This window comes from Lactuca sativa, chromosome 8 (assembly GCF_002870075.4).
Source record: "Lactuca sativa cultivar Salinas chromosome 8, Lsat_Salinas_v11, whole genome shotgun sequence".
NCBI classification, from domain to species: Eukaryota; Viridiplantae; Streptophyta; class Magnoliopsida; order Asterales; family Asteraceae; genus Lactuca; species Lactuca sativa.
The window spans coordinates 319,044,585-319,066,784 of NC_056630.2; the positions used below are offsets into that span (position 1 = coordinate 319,044,585).

At 33.0% G+C, this 22,200-nt stretch overlaps 1 pseudogene; it reads left to right on the forward strand.

The window, feature by feature from the left end:
- Positions 1–11,397: 11,397 nt before the first annotated feature.
- Positions 11,398–21,478, forward strand: LOC111918673 (uncharacterized; annotated as a pseudogene).
- The last annotated feature ends 722 nt before the right edge of the window (positions 21,479–22,200 follow it).

Genomic DNA, 22,200 nt, shown 5'->3' on the forward strand with positions numbered 1-22,200 from the left:
GCTATGACTCTTCCAAGACCACTAGGGTGCCGATTTTAGGAGCCATAGGGTCTTTTATATAGTGTAGCAAAACTAGGGTTACACCATGTAATCCCTAATGTGCATGACCTTCCATATTCCTTCTGCTCCATGGGTTTAAACCACTATGATTCATCCATGGGTTGTCACATGGGTTTAGTCTAACATAAGGAATCATGGGTCATTGGCCCACACCATAAGAATGAATGATTTATAAAATCAACCCCTTATATTTAATTAGCCTCTTTTGATCACAAAATTAATTCCAAATTAATACTTGATCAATACTAATTGAATAATATGATTTCATATTAATATATTAGAACTTATAATATATATTAATAAATCATGACTTTCCTCCCATGCATGGCCTTTTGGAGCTTTAAAATGCTTAAATGACGACTTATAGCTTGCATGGGGCTACCATGGCCATAAAGTTTGCACCTTTATGCCATGTGAGCCCCTCAAGGTCATAGATCTGAAAGTATATCCACTTGGGACATCCATGTGCCAAAGATCATGTTTCTTGGAACAAAAACCCCATAAAATGATAAGAAGGAGATCTAGAAAGCTATTCAACAAGGTTAAGACTTGATTACCAGAAAATAAAGATGATGAGACATTGTTTCAGGATCTACTAGCTTCCTTCTGAATCCTCAAACTCCTCCTTCTTCAACACGCTTCAAAACATAGAATATTCACTCAAAAACCACTCACAAGCTCATACAATGCACTAGGGTTTCGTGGATTAGGGTTTGGGACTTAGAGGCTGGAAATGAGGCCAACAAGTGGGGATTAGGATACTTAAATGGGGTGCAAAACCCCAAAATTAGAGTTTCATTTTGGAAGCCCTACTCGTCGAGTCAAGGCTCCCAACTCGTCGAGTAGGCGACTTAAAATCCTGCAACTATTCTGGTTTCTACTCGACGAGTTTGGGGCTCCCAACTCGTCGAGTAGCTCTACAAAAGTGAATAAATTATTATTAAATGTGTATCAGGAACCAGGTGTTACACATGGCTTATTGAGTAAGTTCATGCCTTGGTGTTGTCATTAACAACTTAGAAATTGAGATCTTAACTTAATAGAATGTCTTAATGGATAAATTTGGAAACTTTATCCATCAAGACCTTAAGGGAAACCATATTGGATCTATAGAGATTTTAGGAATAAGGACTAACAACTTAATCCATTAAGTTATTGGTGCCCAGTGTCCACGACGTGGCTACCTGTTGCCACGGTGTGGCAACTGGTGCTTCCGTGACCATTTCGCCTGGACATTGCCACCATGTAGCCTATGGGTGGCCACAACGTGTGAATCGGCTGATTGTCCGACTGATTTGTCTTGGAGTGACAATGGCATGGCCTATGGGTGGTCATGACGTAGAGGCATGTCAAAGTTGACTTTGACCGTTGACTTTTTTACCATGGTTGACTTTTAGTCAATTTGGAGGTTATAGGATGTAGACTAAGTGGTTACTTCCTTATTGTTGAATATGAGTTTCATAGTACCGGTCTTCACCCTGTGAGAGTTGTTATGTTTTAGTTGTTATCTACAAGGTGAGTCCTCTAACTATTCTATAGAACACTAGGTGTCATTTGTACATGTGTCTATATAACTATTGTTGATATGATTGTATGTTGTATGCATGGAGATGATCTAGGATCGGGGTCACTACGGACTCGGGGTTGATATGGCCCCGATGGAGCCAATCTGGGCTCGGTGTAATTATGGACCCGGGGTTTTTTTGAACATGGTATTGTTATGGACCTGATACAGTTGCATGTTTTTATATATGTTGTATGTGGTATTTGGGGGGAACAAACTAAGCTTTGTGCTTATAATTGTTGATAAATTGTGTTTCAGGTACCTCAGATGATTACGGGAAGGCGAAAGATTGATTGTACACATCCACCTACTATGTCTATGATTCCACATGTTTTGAAAGTATGATATTTTGAGATTAATGTATTTGACACTTGTGTTTTTCTTTAATTGGGTTTTCAGAAATAGTATTTTATCCTTAATTAAAAATGAAAATTTTGTTTTCAAAATGAGACGTTCAGGTCCGTTCCAAGGGTAGGGCGACGTGGGCTATGGCCCAAGGCGGCGGTGGGCTGAGGGGCATTGGTTTCTAAATAGTTGTAATGTGTATTGGGTAGGTACGGGACAAAAACGACAATTCATTAAACCATTAAGCCTAGTCCAACATAAGGGAATAAGGGCGCGAGATTAGCTGCGATAATCAAAAAATACGCAAGGATCTTTCTTTGTATTGTAAACTCACACGCTTAAATCAAAATCAAGGAGTCGCGACACATTATACGATTATTAATTCAGTTCTCCTTCCCGTTTTCATAAATTAATCCCAAAATCAAAAATCTCCTTCTCCTTGTGTACTTTTTGAGTTCTAAGTTCTTCTCCTTCTCAGGTTTTTGACTTCTAGTTTCAGAAATCACCATTAAGTTTGGTATCTGTGTTATGAATTCTAAGTGTTCCTTCTAATTATCAACTTATTTTAGTTATGATGTTCTCCTTCTTGGCTTTTGATTATGATTTCAAATTAAGGTAATTATTCTGAAATTCTTATAGTGATATTAGTTTTCTGAAATTACTAATTTTATGATGTTATCATATTGCAATAGTATGAAGTCGTGATATTTTGACTGAGGTAATATAGATTGAAAATTTGTATTATACTGCACATTACTAGATGCTTTGACCAACAAGAACATAATTTCTTGACCTCGTACCCTTATAGCATGAAATATGTTGTTTACAGCTTAAAATCCCATAGTTGTGGTTATTATTGTGTTGTGGTTATGCTTTTGTAACATGGGTGAAAGATCATATGTTAAACTTTAGTCTATCTTGGATTTACGAAATGAGATTTCTCTCTTGCATATAAATTCTAGGGCGGTTATTTTTTTTAACCTGTGACCAAAATCCTAATCATGCTGTCGAAACATTATTCCTTCTCACTATTGGTGATTTGACTTTTTTGATATTAAGATTAGCATAATCTATTTATTTCTATTAAATGTATTCAATAAGTGTTGAACCAATCTGTTTGTAGCCCTATGAACTTGAAATCTTATGGTCCATTCAAATATGTATTTGTGAGCAGGAGTCAAATATCCATACAAAATAGGAAATATGAGTTCTGAAATTTTAAACAACTCATTTGACATTGTAGAGAAGTACAATTTGTAATGTCTCCATCAAGTTCAAAGACTACAAATTAAAGGACAGTGTGAAAAGACCCATAGAAAACTTTTGTGAAAAGAATGATTTGAAACAAGATATTTGAAAACCATGAATTATAAAAAGATTGGAATTTGCAATGATTACTTTGATTTCGTAAGTGATTCTTAGTTGTTATGTGATCAGGTATAATATTTTCAACTTCTTGATGTAATGAAATATCTATAAAAAAGTTAAGCAATCTCTACCTTTAGTTATTCTTGTTTTAATGTTAATAATTAAATAAATTACATATTAATCGTTTGTTAATATATTGCAGTAATAATTCTTTATATAAGAACAATATGGGCTTGTAGCTGCAGTTGGTCTACTGATATGGGCTGAAGTTTGTAGCATAAACGAAGAGATTATAGGTAGCAAGGGTAAAAGTTGTACATTCTTAATTCATTTGGACTGCAGTGGCTGTTTACAACGTTGATAGAAGAAAGGAGCGCGAATCTAATAACCCGACTTATTATGGATTTAACCCGGATTCCTAAGTAAATAACTCATATTCAGAGAGAGATTAATATAACTCATTTTACAATTCTCTTCTCTCGTCTCTTAAGTTTCTCAGCTAGATATTTGAGGGTTTCTTCATAACGTTGCTTTATTCATAATCTTTGATTCAACAAGTTTATACATCTCTTTCTTATTGATCTGTTTTAAGTGGGTTAGGAGTGTTATATTTTTAAACAAGTTTCTTTCTTGTTGATCTGTTTAAATGTTTTAGCAGTGTTATATTTTTAAACGTGTAAACCATAAGAATCTTGATTTGTATGTTAGAAGTTTATCTGTTTCAGTAATCCTTGATCTGTTCATTAGATAATAGTTTTGAATTGATTGGTTTGCTAGATGGTCATAAAGACATTTTTTATTCAGCACATTCATTTACCAACCTTATCAACCAACATCATTTTTATGTATGTGATTTGGTCCATTTTACTAGATAAAACATAAGGGCATTATTCTATTGTTTAGTCTTGAGTATGAAAAATCAATGGACCGGCCCTGGAGACGTTTTAATATTCAACACAATTATTTAAAATATGTTAGTAGTTTTTTTAATAGAATATATTAAATTACTTACTTGTTCATCATTTTGTTTGTATTTATTTTAAAATTTTACTTTCAAAATTACTTAATATTTACATCTTATATTTTAACTTTTTTAATCATCTTGTGTGATACACGGGTCTCATACCTAGTAATCTACTATTTTAAAATAAAGATCTAAGAAAGGTTTAATATAATATTAAGAAAACTTTTAAAAACAAAAATTATTCACTTATAGAACATTGATGACATTCCACATTTGCTTGTTTCTTTAGTGATACAAACGATTTTATTTCGATTTCTGTTTTATTTTGTATTTTGGCACCATTCCCACCGTCTTTTTATTTTAGACTTCCGATAATTTTAACATTGGTTTACAGCATAGTTGAACACGTATCTAAAGAATTATGGGCTTAAGAAATATGAAAAAACGTTTTATATTGGTCTATTATTACTTAAAATGATAGATCATAAAGGGCCATCCATATTGTCAACCGTCTACGATAGGGCTGTCAAAATTGTAACTCGGAAAACCAACCAACATACTAGCCAACATATTTGGTTGGTAGTACCATACCAATTGAACAATCTTGATACAATAACTGTATAAAATTTTTGATACCATGGTAATACCGTACCAACCACTTCATATATATATATATATATATATATATATATATATATATATGTATATAGGTTCACGTGTTTAAAGTAATTATTGTATTATTGTATGCATAAATGTGAGCCAATCAAAATTAAATAATTAACTAAAGAAATAAAGGTAATAAAGTAATTTTATAAATAACTTCCACAAATACACTCCTATAATTTTGGTAATTACTATGACCTACCTTTATCCCTTTTAAAACAATCAACAATCATTGTATTCTATCGCATTCGATCCTCCCTAACCCTAGCTCCAAATTAGATAAAATATACGTCTCCCCAAAATCACTGGGTTAAATCAATCTCCTTCTTATCCGGAGCTGCTTTTGTTGCCGATGTCTTCCCCTTCACCTCTTCATCCCCATCATCCAGCAACACGAAACCTAGAAGTCACTCAATGGCGGAACGAGAGGTATTACAGATGAAGAGTTCCATCGACTAACGCCCACAGAAGATCGCCACCACCATCGTTTGTTGTTGTCGTCAATCTCCACCATCAATTGGAGAGTTCCGCTGATCTCCACCCTCAATCGGCGTCTGATTCTTTTCGCATTCTCCTCCCTCTCGATGTTGCTAATCTGATATTCTCCTTCGAAATCCAAAGGAGAATCCTCATTTCTGGCTCCATACATTACCCCAGAAGCACCGTTGAAGTAATTCCTTTTATACCCTTATTGCTAAACTGAATTTTCTTTAAACTTTGTGTTCGTGTTCTTGATGTGTTGTGTTGTATATGTGGGAAGATCTTGTAATTAAAGCGAAAAATGGGGGCTTAGATGTCATTCATACTTATGTTTTTTGGAATGTTCATGAGCCTTCCCCTAGCACTGTAAGTTCTGTAACCTGAGATGTTTTCTCCATTAAAGCGCGTGTCGTTGATTTCAAATTTTGCTGAAAGTTTTCTTCTTTTTTGTTTATAATTTCAGTATAGTTTCAGTGGAAGATGTGATATTGTAAGGTTTATAAAGACAGTAGCAAGAAATGGACTTTATGTGAATTTACGCATTGGACCTTATGTTTGTGCTGAATGGAATTTCGGGTCTTTGAATTTTCTCAAGATCCACCTTTCGTTGTGTTTTATTTCTTGCACTTTCTGTTTTTACAGTTTCTTGATGTTTGACTTCCAAATTTCAAGCTTTTGTTGACTTTATGTGTAGCGGTTTTTCTGTATGGTTAAAATATGTTCCTAGTATCCGGTTCAGAACAGACAATGAGCCATTTAAGGTTTTTTTTTTCATTCACAGTTTTCATGGAGGAATATTGTTGAATGAAAAATATAACCCTGACTTTGTGGCTTAATTACTTGATGTTAATAGGAAGCTATGTAAGGAATCACACAAAAAATAGTTGGGATGCTGAAGGCTGAAAACCTGTTTGAATCACAAGGTGGTCCAATCATCCTCTCACAGGTTCTAAGTTGTTTTATTCACCTTTCCTTTATAACAATTAAGGACAAATGTCATTTTGGTTTTAGTGTTTCATTATTCAGTTAAACTAGATTGAAAATGAGTATGGTGCACAAGGGAAGTCATTTGGAGCAGCCGGAAAAGCGTACATAAATTGGGCTGCAAAAATGGCAGTTGAACTGAACACTAGAGTCCCAACGTGGAGCCATTAGCCGTAGGTGGGCTGTTTGTTTCCAACAGAATGCATATGGTAACTGAATTTTGAATTCCAATTCTATTAGAATGGAATCACGAATTTCAATTCTATTGGAATGCAATATGGATACTTTCTCATAGATTTATGCATTGGATTTGTTTCCATAGAAATTGATTCTTGAAGAACGGACCACGAAATTCAAAGTGATTCTTAGCAACATTATTCTTTTAGAATGCATTGGTGTCTTTGTTAGTTTTTGATGTTTTTATTCCCGATTTTAAGGTTTTTTTAGTTTTGTTCTTTAACAATAAATATAATTCTTAACAATTGTTACACGTATTCTATAAGAAATAATGTATTTTTGGTTTTTTTCTTCAATTGATTGTTCAATAATTTGTTATTTTACAAGAAATTTTTAAATTAATGATCAAGAAATAGGTTCAAGTATATTTTTATTATTTATGGTTCAAGAATATTTTTATTTTTGAATATACTCATAAATATATTCTGTCAGAATCTCCGAATTAAAAGAATTATAAATCCTGAAATTCGTAGAGAATATGATTCTAGCAGAATAAAATTGGGTTTAATTAAAAAAATTACGTTATTGTTAAAATTAAAGTAATTAAAAAAATTAGAATTTTAAAATCAAAAGAGTTAATTATCCTAAAAAAATATGGAATTTTCCTTTTTTAAATTTATCTCAATCGTCTAAAATACCCTTAGAATTAGATGGTATTTTTCAATTTATCTTTAATTTAATAATATATATTAATCACTTTCTTAAATTAAGTAAAAATTATTGATCCACATTTATGTATACAATAACATAATAATTAATTTAAATAGAATAACCTAAACCTCTATATATATATATATATATATATATATATATATATATATATATACCAATCGTATATTTTAGTTGTCTATTGTGTTTGGTGTTTATAATTTTAAGAATATTATATAAGTTATTTGGTTACATTAGTCGATAGTTATTACCATTTTAAGACACAAAATCAAAGCGTTACATAAATAAAATTCTTTTGTAAATTAAAACAACTATGTAACTAACTTATTTACCATACGTCAAAATTACCCGATTTATTTGCTTATTTTAAAATCTTACAATAAAAAATTAAAAGAAGTCGGTATATAATATTAACAATTTGTACCAACCAAATTTGTTGGTAACCAAATATATTGATACCAAGTATACTTGGTATGGTACCGATAGAAAATTTTCTTATATTAATTATAATTGATACGGTACACAATTTAAAGAAAAACGAATTGGTATGTTATAAATTTCACCGTAGTCTAAGACAAACAGTAAGAACTCCAAAAATCATATAAATAAATTCTCCATTTTATAACTTTGTATCCGTGTTAAAGAGAATCAACATGCTTTTATCTTCAAAATAAATTGCATTTACTATTATAGTACATCTTGTTTCCGTAACAAAAATTATTTGTAATAACACGATGATGCATGTTTAAAGCAATTCCCAATTCTACACGTCTTAGTAAAATAATGTCATAAATCCTTTGAACCGAAATGGCAATTAAACGTGCCGTATCATAATGCTAAAAATGTGCCTGGATTGCATTTTATAATAATTACGTAAAACATAATAATCTCAATTAAATAATTAGTTGCAGTAAAAGATGATATATAATAATATGATGTTTTAATGTACTTTTATATCTCGAATATGTAACAATTAATAAAAATCTCGTGAATTAGATTAAAATAATATTAACTAGGTGATTTTATTTTATCACTAATAATCAACTTTCAACTTAATTATATTTAATATTCAAAAATGATTATTAAATCCCTAAATAATCATAAATAAACATTATTTATTCAAACATTTCAAAGCACCACCTAAATGTCTTCGATGAAATATCATCAATGCTGTGAACCAATATCATTAATAAATAGAAAAACTAACAATTAGACGGGTCATCAAATCACTATAACTAAATCATCATTAACTTACGACGCAACGTTACACAATATTGCATAATAAACATAAATATATAAAATATATAACTAAACATAATAGCATCATTGTACACCGGATATTATGCGTTGAAATTACTAATGTATCAAAGCAATATCATATAACTAGGCGAATGTGTGCGCACTGCGCAGTGAGATAATTATGTAGTTTAATATTGTTATATATTGTTTAATGTATTGTGAATAAGCCATACATAAAACTTGTATGCGATTAAATAGCATGTATATTTTTTGATTTACAGATTTTTTTGTCATAATAAATAATGAAATTTTTTTACTATTAGTTTAAAATTTTAAATGTAATTCACATTAGTATCTAATGTAATTAGTTGATGATTGATTAGATATGAATTCTCATATGTGGACGTCTATTTATGTTGAACCTCATAAAAATACATATTTAACGACTTTTGTTAGTTTTACTATTGAATAGAAAATGGTGTCGTATTTTAAGTAAATATAAAAAATCACATTCTCAATCTATTTTAAGAAAGTGACATATTTTAAGTTAATATAAAAAATCATATTCTAGAACTAATGAAAAGATAAAAAGGGAGCCAAATTTTTTAACTATAATAAAGTTGATTCCAATTAAAAAGTGCTCAATCGAAGATAATATAATTCAATAAACATCATAATATATTAGGTTATATTCAAATTACAGACATCATTTTTATAAGAGTAATTCAAAATATATGAGACTATAATGCCTAATACAACAATGTAACAACCAAATGACTCTAACATATTTTAAATGAAATATAATTATAATATATTATCTATGCAACTAAATTTATGCACAACATATGGGATTCGTCTACTATATAGTATTCTTCTAATATATTATATTATAGTATAAACATTATATTTGGAAAACCACTTTGAGTTATATTGTAGTTTATAACATTAAATTTGTGATGGGTTGTATTTAACACACATTTGTGTATTTATATCTATATTATATATTTAAAACAAATCTTATATAAACATCCAACCTAAATATTCATCTTTAAGTTTTCTTTCTTCGCCACGTAAACAAACCTTTGTTATAAAGCCAAAAATGGAATAAAAGACACTTAATTGTATGATCATGATATGTTGTATTTTGATTGGGGCTTGTACAAAACATGCATGAGCATATATTATTAATTTATCTCTTGTTTTAGGTAATTCGAATAAGATAGCTTCAAATCCAACATATCAAACGGATTACCCATTTACAAAAGTCTAAAACCCAAAAACTCCAACATCTTTTAGTACCATACAAATGCATGAGGTTTTAGCAAATTATTATTTCATATGAATTACCATTGATTATGTGTGATTAGTTATTAAGAAGTTGAAAAGGTTTGGGGGTTTCGAATGCATGAGGTTTTAGCAAATTATTGTGACCGGGGGGGGGGGGGGGGGGTTCAAATGCATGACAATCAAGGGAAAATGCTAGCTTTATAAGTATGTAAGATTTATTTGCGACCTAGAATCCATGTTAGAAAATATAGCATAATAAACATAAATATAAACTTTATTACTATTTTTTTGTGATGTGTGACGTGTGCCTCCACACATTTAGGTATTCAATCGAACATTCAACTTAACCCTAAACTACGCTACCAAGACAATATTATCGAAAAAGCATACACTAAGGAACTTCCCTGGATCTCTATCGATATATCATCTAAGATCAAGGCAAAAATATATAGGTTGGTGTCGAACCTTGATATCACTACTAGAAAAAATGCCTTTTACGACGCGCAAAATACGACGCTCATTGATCTATGTTACGCAAAGGATAGTGACATTAGAAAAATGTCATCTCTTCAAAAAATTTAAGGATAGAAGACACGCATTATTGCGCGCCCTTAATTAGTGTCTAAAAAAAACACGGAGGGCACCTATAATAAAATGCGCGTCGTCTAAGGATGTCGCTTTTTAATTTTTAATGGAACGTGCGTTCCATCCTTTAACAGTAGGGGGAAGTGAAATTCTGAAAAAAAATTAAAAATCCCGCCTTCCTATTTTTTCTCCTTTCCCTCTTGCCCAAATTATGGACGCTCCTTCCTTCCCCCTCCCGACATTGACTGCTGCCTACTGCTTCCCTCACTTCTACCTACTGGAACCACCATATCTCCCACTCGATGTTGAAATTGTTAGAAAAAGCCCTAATTATACTCTCAAGTCTAAATACAGAAAAAATAGAAGATGGTGAAGAAGTAGCAGTAGAGGAAGTGGAGGATGAACAGTCGAAAATGGAAGGAATGGCATCAATAGCGTTGTTACTAGATGGGTCAATCTCGGGTCATTTTGTTCAGCTTCCCGAGTCCGTTTATTACCAGATGGGTCAATCTCGTCTTTTCGTCTCGACTTCATATCTCTCTGTAAAGCAACCGACGACCCCCACACCACCATCTGCAAACCCTAAGCCGTCGTCTAAGGATATCTGCTCTTCCTCCTTCCTATTTGACTAATTCTTCGCCAGCTCTTGTTGAATTTCTCACACAATCGTTGCTTTTGTTTGATTTCGTTTGATTTTGTCAAATTGCAGGGTTTTTCTGAATCCGTCAACTCCTTCTTTAATCGGCTGATTTTCATCTTGTTTTAACGATTCGTTTACAAAAAGTTTTGTTCTTTTTTTTTTTGTTAATTTATCTTTAACAGAAAAATGAATCAAAATCAAACTCATTGACTTTTAAATTTGTCTACAAATCGTAGCTTTCGTGACCAGTTTTATTGGTGAGATCGAAGGATTTGTAACTTAGGGTTTTAGTGAAGATGTTGGTCGCTGGATTGCAGCATGGACGTAGTAGTGGTGGAGAGGATAGGTTTTACATGCCGGCGAAAGCGAGAAGGATTCGTCAGCATCAAGAGAACCTCCGTAGAGCTCAAAGTAACGTTACTCCGACCCAATCTACGACATCTTCTGTCAGGGAGGAGCCGGAGAATCAACTCATGCAGCCATCAAATCCGGAGCCGTTGGAATCCTCAGTGGTGGCGGTGTCGGCAACATCATCGTTGTGTAATCTTGAACGGTTTTTGGAAACTGTTACGCCTTCTGTTCCTGTTCAACATCTCTCCAAGGTCTATACCGATATTAATCTTTTATATTAAAATGAGTTGAATTAATTCAAATTAGTCGTCTCAGTTTATACTTGTATTGCTAATTCGTTATATCATGGAGTAAAGTAACTTATAGGAACATTTGGTTTATTCAATTTGAGTATGCGATAGTCAATTAATCAGATTTTTTATTTTTAATTTAGTAGTATAATTTACTTTACATTTTAGCTGTGGTTTTCTCTTTCTCCATTGGCACTACTCCGAAATTCATGTTTGAAAGCAAATGAAGTCAGCTTGAATTATTATTCAGTGAGCCCTGAGGGTGGCCTTTCAGTTTTTATGAGTGAACAGAGTTTGCCTTTGATGTTATTTCTATTGTTTAATCAAGGATTCCATATTTTGACAATCAAAATATATGTGTTTCTGCTAAAGCACACCATCTTCCAAAAAGAATTAGAGTACAATAAAATGGTTAATGTGTTGGGTTTTGAGCATTCTAACACTTCCTAAGTGTACATGCAACCCTAAATACCTTGGATCTATGTTTTCTCTATTATACATGCAAATAAGAACATCCAAGGTATTATCCTAATCTCGCATACAAAAACTATGAATGTAACAAGATAGAATACATACCTCTTGATGTAGCTTGATGTCTTCAAGCTTTAAGAGCTTAGCCCCAATAGTGTGGAAGCCTCAAGTGGAATCACAAATCACCAAGACACCTTGGAATACTTTAGAGAATATGATTACTTGGTTCTCTCTAGTGAAATTGGCTAGCCCTTCTTTAGTGTATCCACACTAGTGCCAATTTCACCAACCAAAGACATCTTTATATAGTATGGAGGATTAGGGTTAAACCCTAATACCCATGACCTTTCATTTCCTAGGATCCATGGGTTAAACACTCCATGGACTATCCATGAAAGCTTAGCCCAACCTAAATGAACTTGGCCCATTCCATATATATAAGAGTCCATATTTAATTAGTTCCTTTTGATCACTTAATTAATTATAAATTAATTCTTGATCAATACTAATTAAATAATATGATTCCATATTAATATATTAGAACTTATAATATATTAATATTAATCATAAACATACTATTCTCAAAAGATTATCCATATAAATTGTGTCGGTGAAGTGCAACCCAAATGGACCATGCCGGGTCGGGTCAAGTACATACCAAATATAGTTATGGACTTAGACATTAATCCAACAGTCTCCCACTTGGATAAGTCTAAAACTATTATTGCGTATGACTTCAAACCTAACTGGCAATCGTAGCTCTTAAAGCTGCTGTCGAACTCTGATCTTGTCAACGAACTTGTCCATTAGATAAGGGATCATATATTCCTCCATTCTAGATATCATATGGACTGAGACATGGATTATAATCATTCTCTCTGTCCATTTGTTGTTTCCCGATTTCCGATTTATGACGACTGACTAATTGAACGAATCAAATCAGTCCTAGCCCGGCCGAGCACTTCCATTTGTCATCATCAAATCATCGAGGGGCCCATAGATATCGCTTTTATCCCGAAGGTAAAAGGAATGGATAAACTTCGACTCATATGGCTTGTTCTACTACTTGTTGAATCATACACAAAGGCACGTTTTATAGCACCGAGTTACCAAATGCGTTTTCGTGCAATCAATGTACAACCAACTCATAGTAACAACTCATATCTCTAGGTTTGAAGAATATAAGATATTATCGTCTCATGATCACTCGTGATAAAATCCATGAAGTGATTCCAATGAGCGCGGGTTGAATCCAATACTCAGAACTTATGAGCACTCATGAGTGTTGTAGCCCTTTGTCCAACACCTTAGACCTCTACAAGCCAACCCATGACAGTCTTAATTCATATCTACTTCCAACATATGACCGACTGTGGATGGTTTGAATAACTTAGTCATTCCGGAAGAATAACCTAGTTTATTCGGGAAGTCAAAACATGCAAAATGAAACACAATAATAATTGAATCCAATATGGTATCAACTCTTTGAACATAAATAAAACACCTTTTATTTATCACCATATGATTACACATTATTCATTGTATACTGTTTCAGCTATCAACTTTATTCTTGAATTTAAAACAATAGTTGTCCCATGCTCCAAGCATGTACACTATGTTTTCTTAAACACTAGTCATGCCACACACCAAGTATGCATACTATGTTTGTCTATGATCCTTACTTTGTGAACTAGATCAATTGAACATAACTTCAATGATTCTCTTTTCACACTCCCAAATCCTTACCGCAAATGCAAGAATTCCAAATTCATGCCATTTACTGAAATCTGTTAGATTCTAAACTTATATGCATTGATCCTCTCGTAACGATTATGCACAAAGTCACAAAGACTTGGCAACAATCATTACAGAGTATTCCAAAGGAGATCAACGCCTTGGAAATATCCTTCTTGCATTAAGTTTCCTTAATCTTACACAGATTGAAAATTCTAACTTTGAAACATTTCCAGATTCCATTTTGACTATCACTTCTGAACAAGAGTTGCCTCCTTACAGATTATGTCAATATGGTCCTTCTAGAATTATCACTATACTTCCAATTGTCCTTGAGCAACCAATCTTTGGTAAACCTTAGATTGTCCTCGACAATTGTTTAATCCTTTTAGTCATATCCAGTTCTAAACCTTTTCCCTTCTTAATGCCCCAGGCATTTGGAAAATTTTAAAACGGATGAATATAGCACATGTAATCGATCCTATATCCGAAGCATATGGGACGCGATTCATGATGTCTTACATAAAGACTAAACCAGTCTTTCGCTATAATATTTCCATTTCAATTTGCCAAGTTCTCATAATTCAGATTATGAAAAGGGATGCCGTAATCATAATCGAATTTTAGAACGCAAATAATGGACCCATATACAGAATTTCCTTATGTTGAGCCATTCCAACATGAAATTCATATATATCCTTGACTAAATGATTAAAACCTCACGATCTAAGCTTATAGATTTGAGATGAAGCATAATTTCCTCTCCCTTAATTATAGCAAAACAACTTTTTCCCAATTGAAACTTTTGTTTTCTATAATTAACATTGCTAACTTGCAATACTTATCATAATTATCATGCTCCCACTAACATGATGATTATTAGCATAACACTTATGCTCCCACTAGCTTTGACATGTACTCAGAAATCAGCTGGACAGTCTGAAATTTAGATTCATACACCCTTTCTGTAGATAGCTCACCTGTGTGTCTAAGCAATTTCAAGAACCATGAAAAGGGATACCGTAATCATAATGGTTAGACCTTTTTGCCACTTCTCACAAGTCCATATTAGTGTGCCGGTTAACCACACGCGCTCCACTAACGACTTTGAGAATGCAAATATCACAATTGCTATCTAGCTAAAATCTACTTAGTGAAAGTGTTTCCTCACCATCATTTTCATGAATCGGAGAGAAACCTTATGACACTTAGATTTATATGGTGTATGAGTTCCTACCCATATGAATTTGTCAAACCATAATCACAAGACAAAGATAATGACAAATCCAAAACCATATGGATTGAACTCAATCTTAACTTCTTGCCACATGGCAGCTCAAGGGCCTGCCATTGCTTCCAAGTTGTTATGCAACAAACTGAGAACTCTAAGAACTCATATGCAAAGCCAACTTTAACTGGAATGGGCACAGATATGTCAACACGATAGGTTATAAACCTCAAGTCGTGTGCTAGTGAAGAACTTGAGGTTTTATTCTTGATTATTTCTTGAGACTTTCAAGACCTTTAAGACTCCCACTGTCCTCTTGACATATAAGACTCCCTTGTCAAACATCCAAGAGATAGTGCGGATTCTAATCAAGAAAAACACTTTACCCAATTGGCCTAAGTTGGTCTTTGTTTTATCCAAAACATCACAACTTACCAATTTCAAATGTACAAGAGTAGAAAACTTTTACTCTTACATTTGACAAGTGTTTTAAACTTCTTTTGAGACATGTCACTCAAATTACAATCTTGGAGTATGACTCTAAGACTTGTATTGGAACGAAGTATGACTCATCTTCTTGATTTAACCACTTCAACAATTCAAGATCCCTCTTCTTAGTCATAAGAATGCACTAAGATTTCCTTAGAGAACTAATTGTGCTATGGTTTCTTAATCATTAAGATGATCACAAAAACTGATACTAAAGTACTCTCCCATCTTTTCAGATTTGAGAAACTTTTATCCTTCTGCCTAAATTGATTCTTCTTATTCGCTCTGCCTTACATTGGAACCTTTTCCAATGTCTCAGAGTTACACTTAAGCTTGTAAGTATAATCATATTTACTGAACTTAAGTAAATCATGACGAATAGTCTTATCAAACTTTTTGTGGTGGACTTGACCAGTGCACAAGAATGTGTACTCGATCCCTTAGTCCTTTACTTGATTCACACATCCATGTGAACAAGTAATTAGTCTTAATTTTCCAAAACTTGAAAGTTCTCATTCATCATGCTATACAACTTGCATGATTCCAAGTTCCGGTCCAATTGAACCTTGGATGATGAGAATCTTTCCTTATTTGGTAAATTTAGACATTACCACAAATGAAAGAATCAATTTCATATTTCCACTCTTGCTCTTAACGGAATTATATAAGCAACAATTTTTCCTCAAATGCCATTGTAAGGATATTTTAAAATAAATAAAATCAAAAAATTTTCTTTTATTTTAAAACTTTGCGGAAAAAACTTATCCTTACAATCCATATGAGAACTTGTTGTTATCTATTCCTAGGCAATATCTCATAACTCCTAAGAAGTAGCTCAAGAATCCGATTTTTCAAACTATGCGATAGAAATCCATCTATGCGATCAGATTCAGCATATTCTTCCTTTAAGTTTCTTCACTTTCCTTTGATTCTTAAACCATCACCATGCGACCCGGTCACATCATGTATCAAGAATCTCAGAATAGAAACTTAACAGAGTTAGATAGTGGATTTTGCCTGAAGTAGAGTCAAACTTATTGACTTTAACATCCTTAGGTAAATTTGGCAGCTTCGCAACCAATGCCCTTTCTTTGGCAATACAAACATATGGACCCTTTGATAATGGTACATAGGACTATCACAGACTTAGCTTTTCTCTTTACCATTTGGTCAACCGAGTTGACTATAGCCGATCCCTTTCCATTGGGAAGAGAATGTTTTACTGGATATCCAATGTCATCATTGTCAATGTCCATAAAGTTTTAGGAAGTTGATCGTAACAAATAGATAAGATCATTAAGGGTCTTGTCATAGTCTTTTTCATAGGTGTTCCAAAAGAACTCACTATGTGACTTAGAAAGTAGTTGAACCACCAACTTTCTCAAGACTTTGACACCCAACTCTCCCGGCTTGTCAATATGTGACTACATCTCCAAGATGTGACCACACCTAGACCTTGCCTTGCCTAATAGGGCCTGAGTGACCTTAAACTTTTCAAGAACTTGTGGGTTAGGGAGAATAATTTGAAGAGGTGAAGAAGTATGATATCCATGGGACATCATCTTCATTAGGAAACCTTGTTTCAAGAGATTTGGGAAGATCATAGGTGTCTAAACCAGACATCTTTTGGGAGATATTCAAGATAGTTGATTTTAAAGTCCTTAATATGACACCCAATATGAAAATATTAAGGCTAGGACCCAACAAACTATTTTATAACTTAGAAGAGGTATGCCGTAATCCAAGCTATAAAATATTTGAAGGTAGGTGAATGACGATTCACCAATTTCCACCAAGATAAACGAAATGTATTATTAGGTTTTAATTGGTTTTGAAACTCCTAGATCTTTGAGATTCATTGAACTTTTCAAAGGCATGTTTCAATCTCGAGTGTGCCCTTTAGGTTTTGTGACTGGGATGCCGAGGATCACAAAACAAGGTGTGAAGTAACCATGCAAATCACTTGGTACCCTTAATAAATTACCCCTCAATCGATGTGCCGGTTAACCACACACGCTCCATCGATACTATGATAAATATTAAGTCACCCTTTACCTACCTTGTTAAGTCCAAGTTAGTGTGCCGGTTAACCACACACGCTCCACTAACGACTTAGACAAAGTGTAAAGTGTAATTTCATGGATTAGCACCTTATTCACATTTTTCCTAAGTAACTAAGATTGGGTATTATTAAGAGTTTAGTTACTTAGTATTTTTCATTAATACTTTTAATGAAGGGAGAATTCTAGTCCTGTCAAACCCGTTCGGCTAACGACCCTCCACCAGTCAAGCAAGCGGTGGGTGAGAGTGGACACCCATTAAGTTGCCATTTTATAGGCAACAACCTTATACCCACCTTATAGACCGGCTTCGTGAATGAGGCGTACTAGCGGTAAGACTGACTTTACTCTTATACATATATATATATATATATTATTAACTTATAATATTATAAAGTATAAGGGTTGAATTTTAACTTTTAAAATTCTAAGGGCTAACTTGGATCAAAGTATTCATTAGAGAAAACTTTACAAATTCCAAAACTTGAGGGCAAGTTTTGAAACTATTCAAAACTAATTAATTCCATAACTTATGTGTTTAAAGTAGTTTTAATCCAAAAACTCTTCAAGTTCCATAACTTGAGGACAAGTTATGGAAGACTTTAAACTAATAAAAGAATTAACTTTTCTTTATTTTATAACTTATGGAATTAATTAAGGTTACACTTTTATTTTATTTTATTTTATTTTATTAAATGAAGAGACTCTTGGTCCTCCATAACTTGAGGACAAGTTATGGAGTCATAAAACCATTTAATTAGAACTAGACTCTTCATTTTGTAACCTTTGCCAATTTTTATGAGTTTTATGATTCTTAAATGTGACTTTTCATATAACTTGAGGACAAGTTACAAAAACACATTTTTGAATCAATTCTTAGATTAATTTGGATTAAAACCAACTATCACATAATTTTCATCATTAATCCAAATTCACTCATAAAACAAGATAACACAAAAAACTTTTGGTGATCCATAACTTATTCTTAAGTTATGTAATCCTTTAAAACATTAACACCAAATTTTGTAACTCCAAAAAAACTTTGAATCAATTTTTTTTTAAAACCTTTTCAAATCCATAACTTATGGAGGTTTCAAAAAATAAAAATCTTTAGATCAAACTTTTAAAACTAATAAAATAATCATATTATTTTATCTTTTATTAAATTTGACCTAATTCAACTCATAAAGCAAATTATTCAAATTTTACAAATAATTAGTTTTTCACAAGAACAAGTAATTATCTTAAAATTTGACGAACTTCATGTTTTTTTTTCTTTTTTTTTTCAACTTTGAAAATAAAATATTTGCATCAATATAACAGAAAACAACCCGTGGCTCTGATACCACTGTTGGGTTTTGAGCATTCTAACACTTCCTAAGTGTACATGCAACCCTAAATACCTTGGATCTATGTTTTCTCTATTATACATGCAAATAAGAACATCCAAGGTATTATCCTAATCTCGCATACAAAAACTATGAATGTAACAAGATAGAATACATACCTCTTGATGTAGCTTGATGTCTTCAAGCTTTAAGAGCTTAGCCCCAATAGTGTGGAAGCCTCAAGTGGAATCACAAATCACCAAGACACCTTGGAATACTTTAGAGAATATGATTACTTGGTTCTCTCTAGTGAAATTGGCTAGCCCTTCTTTAGTGTATCCACACTAGTGCCAATTTCACCAACCAAAGACATCTTTATATAGTATGGAGGATTAGGGTTAAACCCTAATACCCATGACCTTTCATTTCCTAGGATCCATGGGTTAAACACTCCATGGACTATCCATGAAAGCTTAGCCCAACCTAAATGAACTTGGCCCATTCCATATATATAAGAGTCCATATTTAATTAGTTCCTTTTGATCACTTAATTAATTATAAATTAATTCTTGATCAATACTAATTAAATAATATGATTCCATATTAATATATTAGAACTTATAATATATTAATATTAATCATAAACATACTATTCTCAAAAGATTATCCATATAAATTGTGTCGGTGAAGTGCAACCCAAATGGACCATGCCGGGTCGGGTCAAGTACATACCAAATATAGTTATGGACTTAGACATTAATCCAACATAATGTTCAGTAATCATGTATAAACAGGGGTATTGTAGTTGTGTATTTGATCCAAATAATGATTTTACTTGAACTTTATGGCAACAGAGAACTATGAGAGGATGGAGGACAAGTGATGTGGAATATTAACCATACTTTGTTCTTGGTGATTTATGGGAATCTTTCAAGGAGTGGAGTGCTTATAGTGCTGGAGTTCCTTTAATATTGAATGAAGCTAATTGTGTGATCCAATATTATGTGCCTTATTTATCTGGAATTCAAATATATGTAGACCCTTTGAAGTCTTCAATAAATTCCAGGTACTGGAACAGTAAATATCTTCCTTTCTTCCTCTTTCTTGTTTAGGGTTATGTCAGGCTCCTTTTCAACTAGTAGCATCTATTATGCTTCTTTATGAAATTTAAATAATCTAGTTATTTTGTTGCTTTACAGGCAACTAACTGAGGATATTGATGATAACTCATTTATGGATTCAAGTAGTGATGGGAGCAGTGATTATGAACAGGAAAAGGGTTCTTTACATTATCTAAGGGAGAAGAGTAATAATCATCACCCAAAGAATGACATTCTTCACCGAATGGATCATTTGTCAATGAATGATGAGAACAATGTAGTTCAAGAAGACTTTTCTAGTGATGATAGTGATTCTGCCACCACTCAAAGTTGCTTGATATTTGAGTACATGGAACATAGTCAGCCTTTGGGCAGAGAACCTTTGTGTGATAAGGTTAGCTTTAAAAAAACAAATAAAGTGGGTTTTATTCTTTATTTATAAATCTTTGGATAATTAGTTTAGTTCTATTTTCTTGTTGCAACAGATACTTGATCTTGCATAACGTTTCCCTGAATTGAAAAGTCTAAGAAGTTGTGACTTGCTGCCATCTAGTTGGCTTTCTGTCGCTTGGTATGATTGCTAATAAGTACTAGAGTTTGGGAAGGAATGGAATGATTCATTCCATTGCTACAGACCAACCAAATATGATCACAACTCATTCCATTCCTTTGTGATTCCATTCCATTCCATCCAATCAAACAGATTCTTAATATGGTCTTTGCTACTTGCTCTTTCTCACATAATATGCTACTACTAAATGGCCCTTTTTTGATGCTTTTTATCAGGTACCCAATATACAGAATTCCCATGGGGCCCACCTTGAAAGATCTTGATGCTTGTTTTCTAACTTTTCATTCCCTTCACACTCCTACTACAGGTCATTCATATATATCATATAAATCTCCCTGGATTTTTCAGGCTGAGAAACAACCTTTTTTTATAGTTATAAAATTTACGCGTTACATTACTAATTTATTATTATTGTTTTTTATTTTTGTTTCAGGCAATGAATGTGAGCATCCACCTGTTGTAAGGCATTTCAGTGGGACGGGTGTGGTCTCATTACCAGCATTTGGTCTTGCTTCATACAAATTCAAGGCACCACTGTGGGTCCCCAATGAATTGAAAAGACTAGAATGCCCTGATGGACTATTCACTATTCTCTATGTGTTTGTTACTTACATAGAAGTACTAGTGTTGAAAAGACTAGAATGCCCTTATCATGTGATGTGTCAATAAACTGATGGATTACACAGAAGCAGGTCTCCTCCACGTAGGAGTAGGTCACCTTCTAGAAGCAGAAGCCCTGAAGGAGGAGGAAATGAGAAAGCATCAACATCATCACCCTATTCCCATGGTAGAGCTGATTCCAAAAGCCCTTTGCAGCGTTCTGATTCCAATGTAAGTTTTTTTTACCTGTGGAATCATTGATTCCGAGTGTTGATATTTTTATTGATTACTTTTTATCTTATCTTTTATATATTATTAATTATTATTAACCCTTGGTTGTGGTATAATATGTAGGGTTTGCCTGGACCAATGGGGTTGATGAGTACTAGTCATTTGGAACAAGAAGCTGCAGTACTTGCTTTGTCAACTTTGATGACCATAGCTCCTGCACAAGTTTATGCAGAATTTGAAAAGGTAATTTTTTTTATTTATGAACTTTCAGAGCAACTTTTATTATTTTACATCACTTGAATTTTAGTGCATTAGGTCGTATAATATGTTGAAATGTTGAACGTTTTATGATGAGATTGTTTAATTCAAATAAGGGAAGTAGAATAAAGGATAAATTAATTCATAATGTCTATGAAACCCCTTATACCCTTCTCTTGAACGGTGAAATAAATTATAGAGGCGAGATAGAACAAAGGAGTATGGGGTGGCTGAATTATTCCATTTGGATCCTCATTACACAATAAGTTTATGTTTGAAACATATAAAAGTGTGTCTAGCTTTGTATGATCCAGTTGCAGCAAAAGATAAATTATTCAATTTTTTCAGCATCTGTTGTGTCCACATGATACTAAGGAATACAATTCTGTAATTGACTTGGACAT